Source organism: Sorex araneus, chromosome 5 (assembly GCF_027595985.1).
Source record: "Sorex araneus isolate mSorAra2 chromosome 5, mSorAra2.pri, whole genome shotgun sequence".
In the NCBI taxonomy this organism is placed as follows: domain Eukaryota; kingdom Metazoa; phylum Chordata; class Mammalia; order Eulipotyphla; family Soricidae; genus Sorex; species Sorex araneus.
Genome location: NC_073306.1, coordinates 29,962,911 through 29,973,152, shown reverse-complemented (window position 1 = coordinate 29,973,152; position 10,242 = coordinate 29,962,911). Strand labels below are relative to the sequence as shown.

The following is a 10,242-nucleotide window of genomic DNA, read 5'->3' as shown; positions in this document are numbered from 1 at the left end:
CCTCGTGTTCGGACTATAGTCTACTTTCGGCACGCATCTTTCAACACGAGTAGGTCCTCCCAACACTCTTTACTTGGTGTTCACTTCTCTATCTGAGCTGCCTTTTTTCCCAGCATGTGAGGCCGGTTTCCAAGCCATGGAGCAGACTTCCTGGTCCTTATCTCTGCTTACTCTTGGGTGTTAGTATCCCATTTTGTTGCTTTATATTCCACAGATGAATGCAATCTTTCTATGTCTGTCCTTCTCTTTCTGACTCATTTTACTTAACATGATATTCTTTTTTTTTTTTTGATTTTTGGGTCACACCTGGCAATGTACAGGGGTTACTTCTGGCTCTGCACTCAGGAATCACCCCTGGCGGTGCTCGGGGGACCATATGGGATGCTGGGGATCGAACCCAGGTTGGCCGTGTGCAAGGCAAATGCCCTACCCGCTATGCTATTGCTCCAGTCCCACCAAAGTTTCTTTAACCAGTCATCTGTTCTTGGGTACTCGGGTATTTCCCAGATTTTAGCTATTGTAAACAGTGCTGCAATGAACATACAACTGCAGATGTCATTTCTTTTTTTTTTTTTTTTTTTTTGCTTTTTTGGGTCACACCCAGCGATGCACAGGGGTCACTCCTGGCTCATGCACTCAGGAATTACTCCTGGCGGTGCTCGGGGGACCATATGGGATGCTGGGATTCGAACCCGGGTTGGCCGCGTGCAAGGCAAACGCCCTACCCGCTGTGCTATCACTCCAGCCCCCTGCAGATGTCATTTCTACTATACTTTTTTGCCTCTCTGGGATATATTCCCAGGAGTGGTATTGCTGGGTCAAATGGGAGCTCCATTTCTAATTTTTTGAGAATCTTCCATACTGTTTTCCAAAAGGGCTGAACCAGTTGGCATTCTCCTGGGCACTTTTAGCCACACACCCATGTAATTCCTGTTCTGTTGACAAAAATCTACAGGTCCGTAACTTTGGCCATTTGTTGTTTACTTACGATTGTTTCTTTATATCCCACATATAAGAGAGTTGTTTTTGTTTTTGGGCCACACCTTGTAGTGCTCAGAGCTTATTCCTGGAGTGCTCCTGGCAGGTTGAGGACCGGGAGTACCATGTGCTGGGGAATCTAATTGGGTCCATTGCCATTGCATGCAAGGCAAGCGCCCTACCCCCCCGCTGTGCAATTTCTTGAGCCAAGAATTTTTTTTTCTTTTTGGGTCACACCTGGCAATGCACAGGGGTTACTCCCAGCTCTGCACTCCTGAATTACTCCTGGCGGTGCTCAGGGGACCATTTGGGATGCTGGGAATTGAACCTGGGTCAGCTGCGTGAAAGGTAGACACCCTACTTGCTGTGCTGTCGCTCCAGCCCCAGCCAGGAATTTTAAGGGAAGATATAAATAAGCTTATAAAAGAATAAAAGTGTGTTTTATCCTAAAGGAGAATATTGACTTTAAAATAGGAAATATTGGGGCCGGAGCGATAGCACCGCGGGTAGGGCGTTTGCCTTGCACGCGGCCGACCCGGGTTCGATCCCCGGCATCCCATATGGTCCCCCAAGCACCGTCAGGAGTAATTCCTGAGTGCAAAGCCAGGAGTAACCCCTGAGCATCGCTGGGTGTGACCCAAAAAGCAAAAAAAAAAAAAAAAGGAAATATTATTTTGTTCAACATCGTAACTGTTTTACTATTTATCCGACCCCTCTCTTAGAATTTTATGTTTGAGTCTATTTTAGTGGTGACCCTTCTGGTTTCTAGGATATCTGTGCCAGCATTCCTCATTCCTCAACTCTGGGAAATTCTTTTTTTTTTTTTTTTTTTTTTTTTGCTTTTTGGGTCACACCCGGCGATGCTCAGAGGTTACTCCTGACTTTGCACTCAGGAACTACTCCTGGCAGTGCTTGGGGGACCATATAGGATGCTGGGAATCAAACCCAGGTCTGCTGTCTGCAAGGCAGACACCCTCCCGCTGTGCTATCGCTCCAGCCCCAACTCTGGGAAATTCTTACCTGTAATTTTTTGTCTGTTTCTTTTTTTTTTTTTTTGGGGGGGGGCACATCTGGCACTGCTCAGGGCTGACTCCTGGCAGGGCTCAGAGGATTGTGTAGCATGGAATCAATTCAAAGTTGGCAGCAGCAAGTCTAGTTCCTTAACCCTCTTGCTACCTCACCACCCTCCAGGACAAATTACAATCTTATACTTCCTGGATACTCAAAAAAAATTACTTCTAATTTCGATTATTAGCAGGTCTTCCTTCCTTACTCAACTCTGACTTTACTTTTTAAACTTTTTAAGCTCTGATTTTTCTTTTTAAATTTTAGTTTATTCCATATGGATTTTAAATCCAAAGTAATATCAGTAATGTCAGTCTAGGTGGCAAACTGAACTCCTGTAATTTTACAGAATTATAAACTTATGGTAAAGTAATAAAAAAATAAAAACTAGGGGCTGGAGTGATAGCATAGCGGGTAGGGCGTTTGCCTTGCACGCGGCCGACCCGGGTTCAAATCCCAGCATCCCATATGGTCCCCTGAGCACCGCCAGGAGGAATTCCTGAGTGCAGAGCCAGGAGTAACCCCTGTGCATCGCCAGGTGTGACCCAAAAACCAAAAAAAAATAAATAAAATAAATAAAGCCTTAGAATATTTAAAAAAAAAAATAAAAAAAAAAAAAACTAAAAACAAAAAGAATGTTCCAGCAGGATAGTACAGTGGGTAAGGTACTTGCCTTCCATGCAACTTACCCGGGTTCAATCCCTGGTCCTCATTATGTTTCCCTAAGCCTTGCCAAGAGTAGTTCCTGAGTGTAGAGCCAAGAGTAAGCCCTGAGCACTGCTGGGTGTGGCCCCCAAACGAGATTTTACAGAGTGAATTGTTAATTTTTGGTGGGAGATGGGGTTTGGGCCACTCCTGGTGGTGGATGGCGGCTGCTCCCAGATCAGGCTAAAGGGTCGCTCTCAGCAGTGCGTGGGGAACCTTGTGTTGGAACTTGAGGCTTCAAGAAAAACCTGATATCGTTGGAGGAATGTGGTTCCAGAGCCAAATATTCCCCTATAGATGTGTATTCTATTGCTTGGCCTCTGCCCTATTTCATGACTTCACTGTGCTTTTGACTTGGTATATTTTCTCTTCTATGACTTCTTTGTTTCATACAGAAATAAAAAAAAATTAACTAGAAACAATAAATGTTATATAGCACGCAAAGGATTTGATTTGACCTCTCAACAATGAAGAGTTACCACTTTATGACAGCATTGCTGGCTAACGAAAATTGGAAAGAAACTAGCTGTCCTTGAAGACACCTCGAGTATTGATTAAGTTAGCCCTGGTATATTCTTAAAATGATAGAAAGGGACCGGTGTGATAATACAGCAGGTAGGGCGTTTGCCTTGCACATAGCTGACTCGAGTTCAATCCCTGGCATTCCATATGGTCCCCCAAGCACAGCCAGGAGTAATTCCTGAGTTCAGAGCCAGGAGTAATCCCTGAGCATCGCTGGGTGTGGTCCCCAAAGCAAAAACAAATACACAAACTAAAATGATGGGAAAAGGTATTTGTGTTCTTTGGTTCATTTTTCTCTAAAATAACATGATGATAGAACTTGAGAAATAGTCCAGGGGTGAAGGCACTTGCCTGCCTGCAGCTGGCCCTGTTTCAGTTCACCAGCACCACACCATAAATGTTTCCCTGAGTACTGCCAGGGGTCTTGAGGCAGACCCAGGAATAGCCGATAAGCACTGGGTGTGGCCTGAAACTGTAAAATAAAATACAATTATAAATAAAATGACATAAAAATTGCATAATGAGACTTCATTTTGTTTGTTTTTTGGACCATACCTGGCAATGCTCAGGGCTTACTCCTAGCTCTACACTCATTCTTATGACTCCTGCCACAGCTTTGTAAGGGTCTATCTCACAGTGATTCAATTTAAAAAAAAAAAATTTTTTTAAAGATTTACTCCTGCCAGTGCTCAGGAGACCATATAGGATTCTGGGGATCTAACCTGGGTTGGCCACGTGCAAGCCAAGTGTCCTCTCTGCTGTCCCAGCCCAAGAAGCTGAGACTTCTAGGTAAAAATTAAACAGACTGACTCAATAATTCAGCAATCACAGAAACTGGGAGACATGTCTGATGTGTCAGTAAACCCTGTACTCAGTCCTTTGGAGACTTTCTGTGAAAAGTAATGGACAGAGAAATGGAGATGGTGAACCCATCACAAAGTGACACCTCAGAACAACTCTGTTTTAAAACTTTTCACTCCCTCTGGCTGGCGACAGAGTTGTTCAATGAGCTGAGCACAAGCTTTGCATCCAGAAGGCCCAAGGTTTTTTTGGTTTGTTTTGGGGCCCCACCCAGCAATGCTCAGGGGTTACTCCTGACTCTGCACTCAGGAATCACTCCTGGTGGTGCTTGGGACCACACCGGATGTCGGGGGTCGAATCTGGGTCTACAGCGTGCAAGGCAAGTGCCCTATCTGCTACACTATGGCTCCAGGCCCCAGGAGACCAAGATTTGATCAGCCACACTCATGGTCCCAAAGCACTACCCAGAGCAACTCCGGAGCACAGACAATAACAACAAAAACATCCCTAAACATAAATAAGGGCCTGAGAGATAATACAGTGGGTAAGACCTTATCTTACATGTGGCCTACCTGGGTTCATTCCCTCCTACTTCAAATAGTCCTCGGAGCACTACCAGGAGTGATCCCTGAGCATAGAGCCTGGAGTAAACTGGTTGTGGTTCCCCCTAAATAAATATCCCCCCCTCCAAAAAAAACCCCATAAAATAAAACTCCTGAAGCTGAAGAGATAGTATGTAGGCAGGGCACTTGCCTTGCACATAGCCGACCAAGGTTGAATCCCTGACACCCCATATGGTCTCCTGAAAATGCCAGGAGTGATCCTGAGCACAGAGGAGTAAGCTGTGAGCACAGCCAGGTGTGGCCCCCAAACAAAAAATAACAGAAAAAAAAAAAAAAAAAACCTTTCTAATAAACTGCTTCCAGACCTCATCATTTCTCTTGGGTTACTAACTGGTGATAAAAAGCACAGTGCCTCCGAAGTATTATGTGGTAAACTCTGCTGCCTGCCCTTCCTTGCACAGCAAGTAATTTCCAGTTCCTTTGCAGCTGGGTGTGTGTGTAAACACTGCGTGAGGGTGAGAGGTTCAGATGTCAGTGAGCACTGAAACTAGAATGATGCTCAAGCACCATGGCCCAGAAGGGTGACAGCTGGTCAGCTGTGATCACCACTTCATGGTTTGTGTGCCTTAAGTAAGAGTATAACCAGGAGCACAGGCGCAGTCTTTGCAAGCCCTGGGGAGCACCCACACCTTAAAGTAGCCCGTGGTGAACTATGGAGTATCACCAGAAGCGTTTCCAGGACATACAGCATCTCAGAGATCCCAATACTACGCGAAAACACTGGTGAACCTTGGACGTGGTAGAAAACTAATAGCACATGTTCACTCGTGAGACTATAAAGATTTACAGTACCGCACGGACAAAGTACACTTTCATCTATAAGAACCATCACCGCCACACACAACAAAACTGCAATGTCCACTTAAGCTTTACTTCTACTCTTGTACTTAAAATAGTAGTCTCGTGAGACACGAGACCTCAAAAAATTGAGTTACAACTCAATACTGTTCCTCTCCACGGAAATCTTTAGTAAAAGGCGAAAGATTTATACGATCTGAAGAGAAACCAGAGTTAACGCTGGGTGGCGCTTAGAATAATCCAGAGAGACACAACACCTAGATCACTTATGGTTGTTTTGTGCATGCACCGATCGTACTCCCTGTGTGCATGAACTTGGTCGATTTCCAGAGGCAGAGTGGTCTAAAATAGAGGAGAAGCCCCTGGGAGCTGGGATTCAAGCACGCGCGTGTGTCCTTCTCTCCGTGGCCCACCCTCCTGGGTATGCAAATCCGAGAGGTGGAGGAGGCGGAGCAGGTGCTGGTGGGGGCGCGGCTTGGTTTTGACTGCGAGTCCGCGCGGAAGCCGCGCGGGTTTGCTGGAGACGCGAGGGCGCCGCTGCCTGGCGGCGTGGGTCCGGGCCCCTAGCCGCGTCTGCGAAGCGGATCCCCCGCCCCGAGCCCTGCCGGGGGTGATCGCTGAGCACTCTAGAGTCAGGAAGTAAGCCCCGGGCACGGCCAGGTGTGGCCCCAAGACTAAGCAGAAACGGAGGTTCGTCCCAGTGGGTCAGGTTTTAACTGATCAGGAGCCTAGGGAGCACGGAGCAGATGGCACACCATCTGTCTCGAGATAGTTTGTCCAGAGGCGATGGGAAACTGGCCTGGCAGAGGAAAGTGAGCCGCTACAGTCGTGCGCCTGCCCCGAGAGTGGGTGTCTGCCCGAAGGTGGGTCTGTCTGGTCGGCACGGTGAAAACAGAGCCGGGGAGGGTAGACTAGAGGGCCGTGCGCCTGGACGGGACTTCGATTTTATCTCGTCGCTTGGGGGCAGCGATGCAGGGAACTGAGTCAGAGGGCGGGGGAGTGGGAGGTGCCACACAGGGTAGCCTGCGCTCCCGCCTGGGATCTGTCCTGGAGACCGGATGTGGTCACTGCCCAGTCATTCCTCACCAGGTGCTTACTGTTCTTTCTCCTCCTCCTCCTCCCCTCCCTCCATTTTTTTTTTCTTTTCTTTTTCTTTGCCACACCTGACAATGCTTAGGGGTAACTACTGGCTCTGCGCTCAGGAATTTCTCCTAGTAAGGCTCAGGGGACCACATGAGATGCCCTGGATTGAGCTCAGCTCGGCGGCGTTCAAGTGCTTCCCCCACTGTACTATCTTATTGTACTGCCACACCCAGCAGTGCTCAGGGCTTACTCCTGATTTTGTGCCTAGGGTGACGTCATTCCTGGCCAGGCTCACTGGACCATATGGGTGGCGCGGACAGAGCCCAGGTCAGTTGCAGGCAAGTCAAGCTCCTTACCTATGGTACTATTCAGCCCCCTCGCTCTCCCGCGCCTCTGCTCTGTGTTTCAATCAGAATCATTTGATGACAACACACACTTGCTGTGAGCAAATACAGAAAGCACCCATGAGAGAACAGGCCATTTCTCTCTTTTCAGCTAAATAGGACCATGATGAGGCATGGAGTGGTGTGAGATGGGGTGTGTGTGTGTGTGTGTGTGTGTGTGTGTGTGTGTGTGTGTGTGCGCGCGCGCGTACACATACATACACCTCTGCTAGGGGTCAAGCTCAGGATTTTGCACATACTAAGAGCAGGCTTTGCGACTCCTTGGCCCTAATACCAAGTAATTTCTTTTTTTTTTTTTTTTTTTGGCTTTTTTTTTGGGTCACACCCGGCAATGCACAGGGGTCATTCCTGGCTCATGCACTCAGGAATTACCCCTGGCGGTGCTCAGGGGACCATATGGGATGCTGGGATTTGAACCCGGGTCGGCCGCGTGCAAGGCAAATGCACTACCCGCTGTGCTATCGCTCCAGCCCCCACCAAGTAATTTCTTATATATATTGTGTAAAAACACAAAAAAGAAAAAGAAAGGGGCGGGGGGGGGTGCCTCACAGCACGGCGCCAGGCACAGGGCCCAGGGCAGCGGCGCTGTCTCTCCCGCCACCCGAGTTCGGTAGTCTCCAGCCGCTTCCCCCACCCCGGGGAGGTTGATGGCGATGAGGAGGCAGGTGAAGGAAAGAATGGAGCCAAGATGGTTGGTCTTAATCGCAGTTTATTTCATTCCCATCTCCATTCTCCTCTGATTCTCCTCCTGCTTCTTCCTCCCCCATGCTACTTCATTCTCCTTCTCCTCTGGGTCTTGATCTAGCTTCTCCAGATCTGGCCCTGGGACTGGCCCTGGAACTTGACAGCACTCGCCCCCAGCCCCCTCTCACAGCCACCTTAAATCCGCCCCCCCCCATCCGGCTCTGGATGCGGTGGGCCATGGTGGGCCAGGGCTTGTGCATAGGTGTGGTTACAATCAATAGGGGGTAAAGTTCTATCCCTTAGGGGATGCTTTCACTAGGACAGAATCTCTTTCAGCAGGACATCCACCCAAGAGCGGAATCCCCTGGGTGTGTTTCCCCCTCTCTTTGTCCAACTAACATATAAGTATTCATATTATAAATCATTTTGTATGGACATAGCAAGAGATGCATTAAGCTTATAGAATTGCTCTCTGGGGGTCACCTCGATCTCAGACTACAGTGCCCAGGCCGGATTAGTCTTTCCTAGCCCTAGCAGGGTCCTAGTCTCGTCGTTGCTTCTGGATCATGACATAACATGTCCATGACCAAGCTCTTAACATATAGTTAAGCATTAGGCGCTTTGGCCAGGCCCATCTCGATGCCAGGGTAGCACATAACTCACCACTTGCCCTGGGCCTGTCCCATCCCTCGTCGGGACCCTACTTTTGGGGGTGCTAGGAAGTAAGGGCAGCTGAGGCTTAAGTCGAGAAAACAGATGCCCAGGAATGAATAATATTTGAAGCCAATTAAATCCCATGTTGCCAAAGCATATTAATAAATGTCTTTCTTTGTCCAAACAAAAAGGATTTTTTTTTTTGCTTTTTGGGTCACACCTGGCGATGCACAGGGGTTACTCCTGGCTCTGCACTCAGGAATTACCCCTGGCCATGCTCAGGGGACCATATGGGATGCTGGGATTAGAACCCGGGTCGGCTGCGTGCAAGGCCAACGCCCTACCCGCTGTGCTATCGTTCCAGCCCCACAAAAAGGATATTGTTTTAAAGTAAACTATTCAAAAGACATGAGAGGAGAAAGACAATATTAACTTACAATACAAGTTCACTGTCCTAGCAAGGTCTGACCTTACCAACTAACAGAGTTTGATTAGAGGGAGAGCAGATAAACTGGTAGAAGTGTTACAGATAAACAAAGGAATGGGAGTGACTCGGGAGCACTTTGATGGGCGTGACTGATATACCTAAGCTCCTAGTGGCAAGGGGAGCAGGACATACCAATGTAGTCTAGAATTGTTTAGAGATTATTACCAGATAAGCCCAAACTCTGTGGCAAGGGAGAAAGGACAAACCAATGATATCCAAAAATATATGATTTCAAATCCTGAAAGTGAGAAAAAAATGAACCAACCCTCTACAGGATGAACTCTAATCTTCCCATTTCACAGATGAAGAAATGGAGGCTCTCTGAGGTTAGGTCATGTTCAGCTGGTAGATGAACTGTGGCTGACCTTTTGTTCTGTGCCGCCTGGCCAGCTCACCTGCTTCACCACACCCTTCCACTGTGAGGACTGCTGGCTCATCTCTGTTCCTTGCTGTCTCATCTCTGTTCCTTGCTGTCTCCCTGCTGACTCTGGTGTAGGCCATAGCTAGGTACCTACTTCGGTCTGAGCATCGTAGTGGTGATTCAGTTGCATTAATTAATTAATTAATTTATTTATTTTTTGTTTTTTGGGTCACACCTGGCGATGCACAGGGGTTACTCCTGGCTCTGCACTCAGGAATTACTCCTGGCGGTGCTCAGGGGACCATATGGGATGCCGGGATTTGAACCCGGGTCAGCCGCGTGCAAGGCAAACACCCTACCCGCTGTGCTATCGCTCCAGCCCCCAAGACTATTTTTTTTTAATGTTGGAAATGAATTAGATTTTTTAAATTTTATTTATTTTATTATTTTTTAATTTTTTTTATTGAATCACTGTGAAATACAAAGTTTTCATATTTGATCCACCACCAAACCCCCACATACCTCCTTCCCACTCTCCCTCTGCCTGTGTGGCAGACATTTTTCACTTTACTCTTTCCTTACTTTGATTACATTCAATTTTCAACAGGAATCTCACTATGATTATTTGGAGGTTTTCCTCCAACAGTCAGATACAATCTATTGATGCCATCCAGCATACACTAAGACATTTCCTTTTGTGTTTTTTTTTTTCCCATTTTTTGGTCAGAATAGGCGTTTCCGATTTTTGGCCTGGGTGGGGTGGGTGGGTGAGGAGGCCATGCTCTCAGGGTGGACTCCTGGTGAGTGGGAGGTGTGTCAGTGCCAGCTGGGAGAGACCCCACCCACCCCTTGGGGCAAGGCTCTGTATTCTAGCAGAACCAGAATTCATTAAAATGTGTTTAAGGCTGTAAAATGGGGCAGTCTGAACTTAACAAATAGCTTAAATTGACACTTTTCCTGGTTGCTGGAGGGTTGCCCCAGTCCCCTCACCCCTGCAGAGATGCCTCGAGGGCGCTGACTACTGACCTCCTGGGCCTCTGCCTTGAGGCTGGTCTGAGCACCACACTCATGAGCGGG

General features: G+C 47.7%; 1 non-coding gene across 1 annotated transcript; it reads right to left on the bottom strand.

Annotated features, from left to right (window-relative positions):
* Nucleotides 1-5,591: 5,591 nt before the first annotated feature.
* LOC129405203 (U5 spliceosomal RNA) lies at nucleotides 5,592-5,708 on the bottom strand. The gene has a single exon (XR_008630386.1). It is a non-coding gene; the product is annotated as a U5 spliceosomal RNA (small nuclear RNA).
* Between the last annotated feature and the right edge of the window lie 4,534 nt (nucleotides 5,709-10,242).